The following is a 16,261-nucleotide window of genomic DNA, read 5'->3' as shown; positions in this document are numbered from 1 at the left end:
CTGATAGTTTTCTAGCCAACTAGAAGGTGGAGGTGTACTGCCTTTTCCCATTTCATGGACCATCAAAACACATAGGTGGAAAATAAAGCAAAGCAAAAAAGCTCTAATCGAAGTAGCTGGGTTACTCAGTGATAAACCACCCCTAGCCAGTCAAGAGAAGGGTCAGCGTCTGTTCATAAAGTAGCTTCTCTATATTCACTTTCTTCTTTCTTCTTGTAAACACCTCCCGTCTTTCTTGGGAACTCAGCTATACTTTAAAAACAATTTTTGTATATGTTATCTAGCATTTCAAAGCGTTATAGCAGGATTTCTTTTTTAGAGACAGCTGTGTCTCTAGCCTCCTGCCTTAGCCTCATCACTGGGATTATAGGCACAGCCTACTATGCCCGGCACTTTTTTTTATAGAGAGCAGGAGGTTTTTATGATTACCACCTTGTTAGAACCAGAGGTATCTACTCAATCTCCTTGACTCTCAACTTCTTTGTTTATAAAGTGGGACTAATATTGCCTCCTACAGAGTTATGGAAAACTTATGTAAAGTTTTAAGTAAAGGATCTAGCCACAGAGTAGGTATTTAGTAAATACTAACAATAATGATTATTATTATACTGATATATATACTTTTTTCTTTTTATTAATATTTTTCTATACCCTAGCTGGAAATCTTTGACAATTAAATAGCTAATTCTCTGCAAATGTAAGTCGTGACTTTAGCTGTGACAAATTTATCCTGAGATGAAGGTGGCAATGAAATGAAAAGCCATCGTTCCCATGTAATGCTGGTTACACTGATAACGTATCATCTTCTATCATCCCTATAATAACTTAATGACAAAGGATATCGTATGCAAGGACTTCAAAAGTTCATGGAAAAAGACAATTAAGTACAAGTTTATTTTGGTGCAGAAAAATCCTGAAATCTATGTGTAATTTACTCATACTATGCATTTCCCACAAACTTTTTAAAGACCTACTTCTTGTTAGTAAGGATAGACTAGGTCACATTTTAATAAAAAAAACAACCCTAAGGGTTCAGAATATTCTCACCTGTTTTGTTGCTAATAACAGGAAATACTTGAAACTAGGTGATTTATAAAAATCGAGGTTTATTTAGTCTGTGTTTGGAAGTGCTCTAGACATGGTCCAGGGTCATGTCTAGGGGCAGGGACGGAGGGTCTTCTGATCACATCATAAGGGTGAGAGAAAAGCAGAGAGGCTGAGTGTCCCAGGGTCTCTTTCTCTGTTCTGATCTCCTTCCCTCTCCTCCTAAACCCACTGTGACCCACATACAGGGCCCCACCTCAATCACTTAATCATTCCTCAAATCGCTATCTTTCAATGCCATAATTAGATCAAGTTTTCACTCCCTTAATTCTATTACAATGGCTCAACACATGAATTGGGAGCAGGGGAAGCACGTTCACACTTTAGCGGGGAGTTAACCCAACAGAAGCTCCTGTCCTGCCCATGCTGCAGTCCACTGCAGGCCAGTGCAGGACTCAGCACTGCAGAACCCCTTTGGGCTCCAGACTGATAGCAATGCCTCCGTCTTGAAGTTCTACCTTCTGAAACAGGGGCACACACTAGTCATGTGACCCTGGTTAACTCTAAGGGAGTCAAGGAAATGTAGGAGAGAAATTGGAGTGTTTGGGCAGGTGTTGCAGCTGTAACACCACTGGACCCATGCGGAAAGGTCTTGGGTTCGTGCCCCAGGACCTCCCTGAGCATGCAGGGCACGTGCATACCTACCATCTGGCTGGCTGACACTGGGGGGTAGATCACATTGTAAAGACTCTGTTGGGGGTACCTATCTCTCGGTCTCTCTCATGGAAGAAATAATTAAATACACTTTAAAAGAAAAAAAAAAAGAACTAGAGCAGGGTAGCTAGTGACTACATTTGTCTCTGTCACAAGCAGAATAGAAAGAAATGAGCATAACACTTAAATATGGCCAGTCCAGTTGTGCAGTTGGCGCTGGATCCCGTTTAGCCAATGGTGGTTCAAATCCTGGCCTCTGCAGCTTGAAAAACACACAGGACATGTGTGCGTGTGGGCATGTGTGCCCCCAAACCTGATGGGATGGAGAAGTGGAAGAAGAAGGGATTGCAGTGTGACCATACCTTGTGAGGGGTGTTTTTTTCTCCCCTCCTCTCTCCCCTTTTTCTCTTTATGGTAAGCACATGTGCCCTCTGGCAATTAAAGAAAAACATAATTGTTTTAGGAACATTCTCGCATTCTCTTTCAACTCTCAGCAGTGCTGCAGAGTGGCTGTGCCTATGAAGAAACCATGACTCAGGGGTGTCGAGGAACTTTTATGCAGGATGACACACTGAACACTTTGGGCTGAGCCAAAATTTATACTCAACTTTTGGGCACCAAATTATATATTTCAACGGGGAGAGAGAAAGAGCCAGAACGAGAGGGATGAGCATATTTGTTGAGGGAGGTGAGAGGAGTCCAGAGGCCAGCTCTCGATGCGCTGGTGCTGAGGCTATGATGTCTCTCCAGTTTGAGACCCAGAGTGGCCTTCAGCTCACCTGCGTGAGGTCTCACAGCACGGCTGCAGATGGCCACGGCAAGCTGGATGCATGCGTATTTAGAGACGCGTTCCAAAGTCAGGCGCGAATGCTGTGTGCTAAGTATGAGTTTGGGTCCTTCATGCTGTATAGGCTGTGGTGCTGCGGGGGCTACCACGCCTCTCCTGGGACCTACACTGGGGACTAATGGACTAAAGAGGGCATGATCTGCATGGCCGCTTACTTTTCTGTGCTCCTTGGTAGCTTGTCCGACCTCTGCCCCCTGACCCCCTTCCTGGACCTATGGCTGCCTGTGTTTCCATGGCTGCCTCTGGCAGGTTGCTGGGGCCTTCGTGGGGTTCATCTCTGTGTCCCCAACATCCTGGACAGGACTTAGCCCTAAAGTGGTGTGGTGTGAAGGAAATCTCCCTTCCCTTCTCAGAGTTTCTGCTGACAAGTCGCTGACAGTAAGTATGCAGAGAAAAGGCATACCGTTTCATTTTAACATACACATTTCGTACATGAGGGTCGTGGGAAATGAGCTCAGAGAATGGTAAGCTGGTTTGGTTTGCGTGTCCTTCTCTGAGGGGGAGCGGAAAGTGGGGAGTACACTCAGTTTTAAGGTGAACGATTTTTAGGGGGGCAACTGGATCCAATGTTCAGACTTTGGTGAGTAAATAATTCTTTTTGAAAGCAGGTGGGCCTGGGAGGCAGACAATGAACAGCTCACGACAAACTGTGCAGGTGCATTGACGTTTCTCGGTGTTCCTCCCGCCACCCAAACTGAGCTAATGAAAGCTCCCGGAGAGGAGTAGGGCAGTTGTTTTCTTCTTTGGCAGGTCTAGTTTACAGGCCGATAATGGGATACCAGGGTGAAGTCTTTCCCTGCATAAAGGAAGAAAAAGGAAATCAAAAGCAGTTGAGATCCCCCCCTGGGGGAGCAGGGAAAGGTCAGAGAGGCTTTGGTTTTGAGGCTGTTAATTCGCCCTGTCAAAGCACCTGTCTTCAAGGGTGTCGGCTTCTGAGCCTCAGCAAAGAGCCTCAGGAAAGGCTCTTTGGTGAGACAGAATAGCCTATCCTGGCAAACTTGGAGGTGCTGGGCTACGGGGACTACCTGGTGGGGGGCGCAGTGTGGGGTAGGGGATGGGGTGGGACCAGGACTGGCCACTCAGCCCTCCCCCTCAGCCTCCGACTCTCATCTCAGATGGCAGTGTGGTGTGTACACGTGCATGCGTGTGCGTGTGAACGTGTGTGTACACAAAGTGATCGCAAGTGGATCTGAGATCCTCTAGGATTCTAGGATTCTTCTTTTCTCTCTGAGCAGAGCTGACCCTTGAGAAAGGGTCCGTCTGAGATTATTGGCCCCACACAGGAACAAGCTGGATCCTTCCTTCCTTGTCCCACCAGAGCCTGAGGCTGTCTGTGTCCTACCCCACAAGGAGTCTGAAACCAGGTGTTGGAATTTCCAGGCCAGCCTCCCCAGAGACATTGAGGGGAGTAGGGGCTAGGGCTCTGACCCCAAGCTGGGGGCACCCCATGGGACAGCTCTGCGGGGGAGGGCTGGAGACAGCTCCCCTCACCGCCCCACGGCTGCCACCGGCAGCTGCAGGATCTGCAGGATCAGACCGGGGCTGCATTTACAGAATTCCTGTCTGCGAAGGCCATGCAGTTGTTTTAGATTAGCATACAAATCGACATTAGTGTAGTACATCTGTTGTTAATCCACAGCCCGGTGGAAGGGAGATGCCAACACGTCGTTTATTAGGCACGTCGATCCCATAATGTCCTTTTGTGCTGCCTTTGTCTTCTATCGGAGCCCATAATGGGTTCCAGGATGTCTTTTATTTTGCTACAGACCACGTTTCCTCCTGCCTCGCAGATCAGAACGTAATGGGTTCCAGGATGTAATTTATGCTATTTTGGAATCAGACTCTGTACTATTAATTCTGAAGCCTTTAGGCAAATCTCCAGGGAGGCTGCGGCCCCATGTTGGCCCCATGGTCATCAGACAGGCAGCAGGAACCCGGGCACAGACCTGGGGCTGGAGGGGGAGGAAGGGAGCCCAGGCTGATGTGGGAGGAGAGACCAGGGTGCTGTGGACACAGACAAAGGAAGCTGAGAGGATGTAGGGTGGGGAGGTGGGTGCACAGATGTTCCAATAACTCAGGAATGGACAGAACCTCTGGGGCTAGCCTCAGACACTGGAGAAGATAACCTTGACCCTGGATATCTGTGGAGGGTGGAACCCCTGTGTGGAGGGTGGAGCCCCTGTGTGGAGGGCAAGGGACTGCCTCGGAGCTAGCCACGCCCAGACAAAGACCTATCCTTGCTCCCTCGTTCATGGTCTGACCCTGGGGTGGTCACTCCATCCTGAGGCTGGAATTATATGCCCAGAGCTGTCCCCTAGCCTGAGAACGACATCTCCCTGCCATCTTGCAAAAGTCATGGAGAAGTCTACAGGTTTTCGCTCCTGTGGGCTGAGTGGTTTGACGCCTTGCTTAGCTGGCCCCCGGCTAGTGGGAGGCCTTTACACCTGTTAGCTGAGCACTAGTGACTGGCCATGTCACACTCCAGGGCTGCAACCAGCCCCTCATCAGCCTCTGTGCATTAGAGAGGGGTGCTGAGGCCTGGCGTGCGGGATGCTGGCCCTCAACCTCTGAGAGCATGTGTCCCTAGGAGTTCTCTCTTATCAGGACCCAAGAGTGGGGGACACACAAGGGTCTCCTCTGGGCTCTGAGCTCTGAAGGTTTCCGTACACTAAGGCTATAGGCTGGGCCAATCTCAGGGGCCTCCTGTCCAAAGTGGGTTGATATCAGAGAGGCTGAGAAGGAGGCGTGAGCTTTTGGGTGGCCTCCACCCTGTTGTGTTTGTCTAGTTGTGGCCACTGACTGCTGTCCTGCACAGTAATTCCCTCCTTCCTTGGAGAGGCAGCCCTTCCTCTCAGAGCACTCTGGCAGCCTGGGCTGTAACCTGTATGCCCTGCCCCCTTGCTCTCAGGGCACAGCCAGCCTGTCTCCTCTACCTGCTGCTAGGAGTCCCGAGCTGGGGACTTCTCCGTGCTCCTTCACCCTCTCCTCTTATTTTATTTTATTTTTGTTTGTTGGTTTGTTGTTGTTGGCAGAGGGCACATGTACTTGCAGATGGAGACAGTGAGACAACAGGAGTGGGAGAGAGTAAAAGCACTCCCCAATGGGATATGGTCACTGTGTGATCCCTTCTCCATTTCTCTATCTAGTCAGGATTTTGAGTACATGCGCTCAACGTGCTTTTCAAGTCACTGGAGCTGGGATTTGACCGACGGTTGGCCACGTGGGATCTGGGTCCCTTAACCTTTCTTCTTGTGACATGGCCATCAGCATCTCTCCCGGCCATCTTGCACTCCCTTTTGTACACCTGAGAGAGCTCCCTGTCCCTCTCAAAGCTGGGGCTCAGGACCAGCTGCACTGCTTGGGGGTGTGCTGTTGGGGCTGTGAGGAGCTCAGACCTATCCTTCCTCCAAATGTTGTGCTCGCCTGCAGACCTGAGGCCCTCAGCCACTGCAGCCACCACTCTGTGTCCACAGGGCCTCCAGCCCCCGTGCTCCGTGGGAGGGAAGCTCATCCCCTGTAGTTGAATCTAAGGGTTTCTTGTCAGAAAAGGCCATCTCCTAGGGTGAGTTAGAGCCCCTCACAACACTGGCCTTCCAGACCATTAGGCAAACTCACCATGCCACTGTTGGAGCTGCTGTAATATCAATTAAATTGCAGGGTTTTCTCCCCCCTAAACGTTTTGCTATAGGGCACATGCACTGATGAGAGAGAGAGAGAGGGAGAGAGAGAGAGAGAGAGAGAGAGAGAGAACAACCCCTTAGGGGAAGTAGTCATGCTGCAATCCCTTTTCCTTCATTCTCCTCTTGGGATTTTGAGTGTAGACACACATGCACACATACCTGGTGTTTTTCAAGCCACTAGGTCCAGGGTTCAAACTGCACTATTGGCCATATGGGATTCAGCTGCCTTAACCTCCATACCACATGCTGGCCTTTAAATCGCAGACTTTTAAAAAAGTTTATTTAGGGGCCAGCAGATGGTGTAATTGTTACTTTCGCTGGACTCCCACATGGCCGACCACGGTTAGAATCCTGGATCTGGTGGCTTGAAAATCATGCTGGACACGTATGCATGCATGCCCAAGATCCCAGGAGGAGAAAGGAGAGGGGATTGTGGCATGGCCATTCCCCCAGGGATTGATTTCTCACTTTCCCTCTCGCTGAGTCTGTCTGTCTCTTTCCAGTGAACACATGCTTCCTAAGACAAAAAAGAAAAAAAAAAGTTTATTTATTTCTTCTATGAGCAAAAGATAGAGCGAGAGAGAGAGAGAGAGAGAGAGAGAGAGAGAGAAAAGCCTCCACAGGATCCCAACACCACTTCCACACCCAGCCCCGCAGTCCCACATCATGGGCTCTCATGCCTGGTGTACTCAGGGAGGTCTCCGGAGGCGAGCTCAGAGCCTTTCCATGTGGGCCAGCCTTGCAGAGTGCTGCGTTTGACCGCTGCACCCCTGTCCAGTGGCCTCCCTGCTTTTAAGCTGCAGTAAAATATACATAAGATAAAATGTAGCACTTACCCAGTTTAAGTGTACGATTCAGTGGTATTAAATGCATCACATTGCATAAGCATCACCACATGCATCTCCAGACCATTTCCACTTTCCTAATTAAACTGCAGACTTTTAAAGGAGAGGGGGGTGGAAAAGTTGATTGTTCTGTCTGGTGCACCCTTCTGGATTATCTCCACCTTTGATTGTGCAACTCTGTAAAGTTGTACAGAATTCATCACAATGCAAGTGGTCCTTGTCCGTATTAATGTAGGTTAACTGTGTCCAGTGGAATGCAACTGGTTCTTGCCCTGAGGATGGGCCTGGTTTGCATCTCTTTGTAAATTCATTTCAGCCTTCCTTGTTTGCCTACATGTTCCTGTGGTTCTATAAATTTCCCTTTGAACTGCTTGTAGCATCTCACTGGTTGCTTCCCTTTTTAATGAACATGTTAAACAAAATGTTTGACACATGTTCATTTTATATTATACAAAGGCTGTGATTTTTAATTTTTTAATTTGTTTTATGTTTTAGAATCAGTCCTTGGACTGGATTTTAGTCTGCAGACATTGGAGGAACTGTAGCTTAACCCTGCAAATTCCTCAGCCAAGGTCCTAGTCCCCCATGAGATCAGGATAGGTGGGCACTCAGGTACTGGGAATGGTTCTTATTTCCCACCGGAACCTGCGAGGTGGACATTGCTCATATTTGGAAGAGGAGGAAGTTGAGGAGGCTGGACCCTTCCCCAGCTGTGGGAAGGATGAGGCCTGGAGTCTTCTCAGATGTTAGAGCCCAGCTAGGGAGAGGTGCCAGATCTGTTCCATCCTCTGTCACCCTGGGAGCAAATGGCAGCAATTATATGGCGGGTGGCCAGAGCTGGAAAGGCCCCTGAGACCATCTCACCAACTCCCAAATGTTCCAACCAAGGCCCCTGCAGCCAGGTTGGAGTCCGAGTGGTAGGCCCTACACACTTCCTGCCTGCCTGCAGCCACTTTGACCTCAACACATCCGCTCTCATTCACCCCGGGACATCCCTGCGAGGTCTGGATACACGCGCTGCCTCTCCTTTGGAGGTGGATATGCTGGCCTTGGGAAGGTCCAACGAGCAGCCCAAGATCACACCAAGGCCAGGTGGCAGCAGATGAGGAGCTCAGGCATCTAGCCTTTTCCTCCTACTCTCAGGGAGGTTGTGGGGGGGGGTCAAGAGGTTGAGAGACCCAAGTGGTCCCCAGTGGAACAAACATTCCAGGGTGCCTGGAACTGCTCAGACAGTGGGCTTTTGTTTGTTTCAGAAGAAAGGGAGTCATTAAAGAAAAAAAGGAAAACAATAAAAGGCATTTGGAGGAGAAATGTAAATACTGCCTGCTGGGTGGCTGTTCATTTGGTTGGAAAAATGCATTTGTCACTGGGTAGAATTGCAGGCTTCCTCTCCTCCTGCAGCTGTCTCTGAGCAGGCAGGTCACCTTGTCCCTGTCCTGAAAACAAGCCCCTGCAAGCCCCTTGTAGCAATCTGTGGATGGTGGAGCTGCCTTGTCAGCAACCATAGCATCTACTACAGTGGCTCTCTGTCCACCTGTCCTTCTGACCAGCTCTTTCCAGCCATTCTGAAACCAGTGTGCTTCTCTGGGAAGCTCCACAGAAAAGCAGAGAGTCAAAGGCATATGACCTTAACACCTCTAAGCCTCAGTTTGCTTACCTGTGAAACAGAGACAATGCTTTCCCTGCAGGGTGTGTCAGCTCTTGCTGGGAACACCTCCTCCTGGCTCACAGAGCTGATTGCACATCGTCTCAACTCCATTGGTGATGTCATGTTGGGAGTTGAAATCAGCCATGGTGGAGGGTTTACACTATGGAAATAAACACTGCAGAGAGCTGGTTGTTAAACATTTACCAATCAGGGTCCAGTAGGTGATGTGCTGGTTAAAGGAGCTGGATTCTCTCATGGCCAACTGTGGTTTGAGTCCCAGACCTGTGGCTTGCTTTCTCACTCTCTCTCTCTGACCAAATTAAATAATAATTAATTAATTAATTAAGTTATTAAAAACCATTTACCGATCAGTGCATCACTGGTGGTCACGACAACTGTGTGGCCAGTGTGCCTGGCATTCAGGACTCAGGAAACTCATCCCCTCTGAAGTGTAAGGACCTTGGTGCATGAGGTGAGAGAGCCCTGGGTGGAGGGGCTGCAGAAGGTGGGATCCTTGCCAGGAGGCTGAGATATTAGGTATCTGACAGACGCTCCCTGGTCAGCCTGGATTCTGAATTTAGAGGTCGGACTCTCCAGGATATCACATTTTCTGCTCTGTCCTCTTTCTTAGACAGCAAGATCTTCAGGGAAGGGATTTCTTTATTTTTCCTTCAGAAAACAAAAACAAAAACAAAAAAAAAAACAGAACAAAAAAACCTGTACAAGGGAGCTTCAAATTGTTAAAAAGTTAATGGACAGGGATCAGACACAGTGGTAAAATGTGATGCTATGCATGGCAGACCCATGTGGGAAGGTTTCTGGTTCAAGTCCAGAGACCTCCCTGAGTATGCCAGGCACATGCCTGCCAGTGATTCAGGGCTAGCTGAAGGCTGGGGGGGGGGGGGATAGTGGCATTGGGACTCTGTTGAGTATTCTCTCTCTTTCTCTCTCGCTGTGTCTCTGCTGTTTATGGGAGACATTTTTAAAAAATAGGTGGAAATGGAATTAATGTTTATTTTGGCACAAAAGATTTTGAAATCCACGCATAGTTTCTTCATTGTATGTATTTTACATTTTTTTTAATTTATTCATTCTCTACATTAATTCACTATACACCATCACAACACACAAATGAATTTTCCATCCAAAATACACTGTGCATTGGCTCAATCAAGCACATCAACATACATGTTCTCAGCAAATAATTTTCCAATTCTTATGTCCTGCATATCTTGCCTTTTGTTTTGCCATCCCTGATTCCCCATCCCCCACCCTCTGCCATGTCCCATCCTCCTCCCACATTGTCCCTGGCATCCACGGTTGCCCTCCATGCCTTCCCCTCCCCCCCATTCAATTGATCTGCCAATGAACTTAATTAGTCTAAATATATCCAGTAGCTAGCACAGCTGACACATACCTATACATGAACCCAAGTCTGACTTTAGGCATAAACCCCAGTGAGTAGAGTGAACATACTATAAAGTAGTACCCAGCTGTGCCCATACAGCTCGCTGCAGTCGTCAAATATGCATTTTTTTTTTTACAAAACGATATAAACAGTTTTACTGTTTTTTTTTTTCTCCTGCAACTTTTTTTTTTTTTATTACCTAACATTCATTCCCTGAGCATCATCACAACATACTAAATGTGGTTTCCCATCTAGGATAAACTGCATAGTGGCTTAATCAAGCATGTTATCATCAATAATATTCCCTTTCTACATTTAGTTTTTGAAGACCCTCCTGTAGACAGAAGTGCCAAAAGATAAAATTATAATCTAACTTAAAGATCTTAATTGGCTTTATTTGCAATTCTAGAATGAACAACACTTTGTTACATAAAATGGAATAAATGTTCCAGTGAGCTGATCAGAAGAGGCTGGTTTTATAGACCAAGGGCTGAAGAAAGCAAAAGCAAAAGAAAGAAAGTGAATTGGTCATTTCAAAGTTACTTTTCTCATAAGGTGGGGACCAGGAAACAGAACAATAATTAATAAAAAAAAAATTTTTAAAACTGGTTAATGTCAGGTTATTTATTTATTTATTTTTGGTAAAGATCAAACAGAGGGAATTTCATTATCATGCTGACCTGTTTGGGAAACTAAACTGATTACCTTTCTCTCCAAATTTGTCCTAAGGTTAGATAACAAGTTAGGTGACTTGGAAACTTTAGTGTGTGTTAAATTAAGTTGAATTTTGGCCTAAACTGGCCTCAGTACTTGGGTCATAAAATTTGTCCCAAAGCAGTGTCTGTATATACTGAACATAACCCAGTTGATGTGCAAGCAAGTTATAATCTAATCTAGAAGTATATCCTGGTGACCAAGCAACTGAGCCTCAACCATTCATAGCACAAGCTTTAGCCAATCACAGGCTGCCAACTATCTGACCATGGCCATATAAGGCAAACGCCAACTGCAGCCAATCAGGTTGATTTTATGTCACTTCCTATTCTCTGGCTACAAATAAATACAAGCTGCACACAGCATTCTAAACCAGCTTCGGTCTGGAATGCTGTCTGATTCTGGAAAATTTGTCTTGTTTAAACTCTATTGAATTTAACTGGTCTCAAATATTCATTTTTAAAATACAAGTGATTCCATTTTGATTTTTAGTTAGGTCTGTTGGGGCCTTGTGCAGGAGTTTAGTCCAAAACAATGGCCTCTTATGATTTTTATCTAACAGAATAACAAATAAAATATGAAACATGATGACTTGTCACTTTTTTTTTCCTTTTTACGTTTTTGCTATAGGGCATGTGTGCTCACTGGGGAGGGGTAGGGGAGGGGAAGAGGGGAGAGAGAGAGAGAGAGAGAGAGAGAGAGAAAGAAAGTACCCTCCAGGAGTTATGCCCATGTCACAATTCCTTCTCATTCTCCTCTGGGGATTTGGGACATGCACACACATATGCCCCAAGTGTTTTTCAAACTGCTGGGTCTGGGGCTGGAACTGGGCAGTTGGCCATGTGGAATCCAGCCTCCTTAATCACCATGCCACCTGCAGGTCTGATTTGTTACCATTGTTTTGTTAGACTCCCTCTATAAAGTGTGGCCATCATCGACAGTTTAGAATGTAATCCATAAATGAGTCAAGTGGTGTCATTTCTCTTGTGTGGAGAAAAATAACATTCATAAGGAGGAGTTCAGTTTGCTCAACAACATTTAGCCTGGAAACATCAAAGCTAGTATTGTTACTAGACTCAATGTGTCTTCCTCTCAGGAGCACATGCCATAACACAAGGACACCATTCATCTGGTTAGGAAGTGTTTACTGCTTATAAAGCAAGGAGAGTATAGAACATCATTGCCTCTTTGTGCCTGGAAAGGCTGGGTCTTTCATTGGCCCATCTTTATGCAAATGAAGCATTGAAACTGTGTAGTTCTGATTGGCTCACTCAAGCTGTTCTCCCATGCGTTCATTTTATGCAAATGAGTACTGTTCTGATTGGTCAGTCTTGGGCAATCAACTCTTTCTGGGGTTGGGAGAGTAGAGAGGTGGTCAGCTTTAGGTGGTTTAGTCTTTTTTAGGGTGTGCGTCCTGCAAGCAGTTACAAAAATAACTGTTAACACTAGGCTTTCCTTCTTTTTAAGCAGTTAGTTTTTCTTATTTAGGCTAGTTCTGCCTTGTTACAGGATGTCTCTAAAGTAGATGCTGCTCTAGGAGGTGAGAAGCCCGGATGAACCAGGCTGCCCTTCTCCCTTCTCTTAGCAGCCCCTCTCCTCACCCTACTCCATCAAACTGGCCACTCTTCTTCCCTCCTGCATCCAAGCTTACTGCCACTCCACCTCCTCCTTGTTTGCCCAGTAGGCGCTAATGGTCTGCAAAGGTTCAGCTCTAAACTCACCTGCTCTAGGAAGTCCTCCTGATTTCTCAGGAGTCCTACAGTGCTGGCTTTGCACCCTTAGTTGACTGTCATGGCCTGATCGACTTTTGTAGGCCCTTTCTCAGAATAATGTTTTTAAATCCATAAAATAAACTATCAGAATTACCAATCACCACAATACAGTTATCCAAATGCATATCTTGGGGCCAGCAGGTAGAGTGGTGGTTAAGGTGCTGGACTACTGCATGGCCAACTGTGGTTCGAGTCCTAAACCTGGTGGTTTGAAAATCATGCTGGGCACATGTGTGTACGAGCCCAAAGTCCCAGGAGAAGAATGGAGGAGAAGGGATTGCAGTGTGGCCATCCTCTCTGGGGAGTGATTTCTCACTTTCTCTCTCACTATCTCTCTTATTCTCTCTCCCCAGCAACTGCATGCGCCCTATGGCAAAAACCTTAAAAAAAAAAAAGTATATTAAAAAAACCCTAGTTATATTTAGAATGATGCATGCACTTCTTTTCTAGTACACAAATAGCAAGATCAAACAGTAGATCCGACTGCTTCCAGACTCTCGAAGTATGTAATGATGAGTGTAAACAGTATTTCAAGATAGCGGCAATAACAGACTTGTGAATCCTACTGGGGTCAGAGACACAGGTACTTCCCCTGCATGGTTGTTAATATTGTTACTTCATTCATAATAGAAATGCTAAATTTCCATGACAGGTTAGTGAAAATAAAAACATAACTCTATTTCCCATCCAAGTTCACCTACTCCTGATTTCTATCCTTGGCCCCTGGCTAAGAACCTGCATTTCAGTCAGGGTCTCTTGAGTGCCAGGACTAGGTTTTGTCTGCATGTCCAGGACGAGTAATGCCTGGTTTGTTCTGTGCAGACAAGCTGACTCTAGCGGGTTTGCTGAATGGGTGAGTGAGTGAATTAAGTCAAGGAAGGCCCGGCAGGGGGCCAGGCCTCCTCCCAGACTCTCTGCTTCCAGCTGCACTTGTTTAATAGCATGAACGTGACTTGGCTTTGCCCAGCACTGTGATAGGGAGCACACGCAGCCCAGAGCACTGCAGGTTGAAAGCGAGACCCGTCTCTAAATCAGTGCTTGTAACTGCTGCCCAGAAATGACTGAGATTCATCTCCTCTGCTGGGAGAGGGCTGCTCATCACAGCCCAGGCTTCCCTGCTGCTTCTAAACCCTCTTCCTGGCAGAGGCTGCCTGAAGGAGCTGCTGCGGTTTCAGAAAGTAATTGACCTGATACTATTCTGGCCTGGAGAAAAAAGATCTTGAGTATTGTCTTAAAGAGGCATTACACTATGCACTGAGAATGTCAGGCTATCAGGGAGCCGCCCGGGAAGAGGAGCCATCAGCCCCAGCTGGAACCACAGTGCTGCAGGCTTGTAATGTTATCCCGACACAGCCGGGTGTCGGGCGGACCAGGCAATGACCAGAGACTCTGGCCGTCAGAGCTTTCCAAAGCAAGCTGACTTGATTTCCCTTTCTTCCCAAGAGAAGCTGTCTAACTCTTCCCCTTTCCAGGGTACCTCTGGTGATAGGATTTGGGGCAGGTACACAGGCAGGCACTGTGGGCAGCTGGGAAACTGATCCCACTCCATCCACTCACTCCGGGCCCAGGACCTCCCATGAAGCCAGAAGGATGGCTCAGTATTACTCGTCATGGCCTGGCTTCTAGCAGCCTCACAAGCCCGGGCAAACTGGACATGGCATTTCCAGAGATCGTACAGCACCATCCAGAATGGGCAGAGTCCCCAACCAGCTGATTCCTGGACCAGTCAGCTGTGGTCAGGGACATGGGCTTGAAGCCAGCCCAGGCCATACCCAGCAGGAACCATCAGGACTCAGGAGCAGAGTGGCTTGGTCTACTGGCCTCCAACACGGTCTAGTTGGAGCTTGCACCTGCCAGGCACCAGAGTTCAAGGTGGCATCAGAGTGAGAGGTAGCAAAAGGCCCCCTGGGTTGCTTCTGCCCTCAGTGGGTGGATTCTTTGTGGCTCCTACACACGCTCTATCTAGCAGGCTGGAAACCTCTCATCATTCCAAGTCTTCATTTCTTTCTTCCTCTAAATCTAGTCTGTTACTGAAATGGCTCTGAAATATCTGGGAAGCAGGCCGGGGGGTTGGTCACTGTGGCCACTGGCAGGGGGGGGCGGCGGCTAGGCCCTCCAGAGTCTGGAGCCACCACCTGGGGCTTGGGGAACTGGAAGCTCCTATTTTGTGTTCACCTTATTTGGGCTAAGGTGTACTGGGTACCTCATTTACTGGGCCCTGGGTTGAGCCCTTTCAAGACACTGAATCCTCATTTAATCCCCATGATCACCCTGAGAGACTGGTGGTGTTTATAGATGCGGAACCCGAGGACATGAGAAGCTGAATAACCTACCCGAGCTCACCCAGCTAGAAAGTGCCAGGGCTGGGACGAGATTAGAACCTATAATGATTTGTGCCCTGAACCACGAAATGGTATAGCCAGAATCCCTCAAGCACTGTTCTGTCAGCCCCTGGGCTAAATGCAGAGGGACCTCAGGAGGAGCTGTTCTTGTCCCTGAGGAGCTCATGTCTGAGGGAAGGGACAGTCATAGACACAGATACTATAGTTGACATAATAGAGGAAGATGTGAGTTGTGGTGCTCAGAGGTGTGGCGGCTGGCTCCTCTGGGGACCCTGGCAGGCTTCACAGAGGAAGTGGACCTAGGAAGATGAGGGCAGACTGGCCAGATGACGTGAGTCGGGAAAGTCTCTCTGGTGGACAAACAGTAAATAAATGCAAAGACATCAGGGCTTGAGCAACACACGAGGCAGTGTCAGGGAGCTGTGAGTGGTCCTTCATAAGTTCTGCGGTGCAGTGTGCTTGGGTGGAGGGAGGGCGGTCGTGGCTGGATGCCACGCTGCCTCCTGCCCAGCCTGACTTGAACTTGGTCTTGTCGACAATGTGGAGCCATTTAAGGTTAATGAACAGAGAAGTGAGTGGAGTTCAACCTGGTGTTTCCAAAAGTCCTCCCTAAATGTGAGGAAGGAAAGGAATTCAGGGACCAATGGGGGTCACTGCCCTGCTGTTTCCCTCTGAGCAGGGGGGTGCATTGGTGGAAATGGAAAGCTTAGTTTTCCTTGCAGGTATCAAAAGACAAAGTTACAACAAATTCAGTTTAGAGATCGAATTGACTTTTATGTGCCATTTTGGAATTCAGCAACACCTCAATTCTTTAAAATAGAATGAATGTTATGACGAGCTGAGCAGAGGAAGTTGGCTTTTATAGGCAAAAAAGGACTGGAGAAAGCAGAAACAGAACAAGACATGGATCGGTCATTTCAGAGTTACTTTCTTTGTAAAGGTTAAAACTTCCTTTTCATGTATGCTAGGACTGCCCCATCTGAGGATCTGGCTGTCCTCTCTCTCCTGATTTCTCAGAAGGTCAGATAAGCAACGTAGTTTCAGCTGAAGGGCATGGGACTTCAGCCTGAGTAACTCTGTGTGGTTTTAGCCTGTTGTGCTTAGTCCGGAGCTCAGCCCAAAAGAATGACCTATCAGGGCCAGCAAGTGATGTAAGGTACTGGACCTTATCGGTATGATCTGGGGCTCACCGCAGTTCGAGTTCCAAATCCGGCAGCTTGAAAATCATGCTGGGGGTATGTGCATGC

This window comes from Tupaia chinensis, unplaced genomic scaffold (genome assembly GCF_000334495.1).
Source record: "Tupaia chinensis unplaced genomic scaffold, TupChi_1.0 Scaffold000465_1, whole genome shotgun sequence".
Lineage (NCBI taxonomy): Eukaryota > Metazoa > Chordata > Mammalia > Scandentia > Tupaiidae > Tupaia > Tupaia belangeri.
This window is presented reverse-complemented; position numbering follows the sequence as displayed.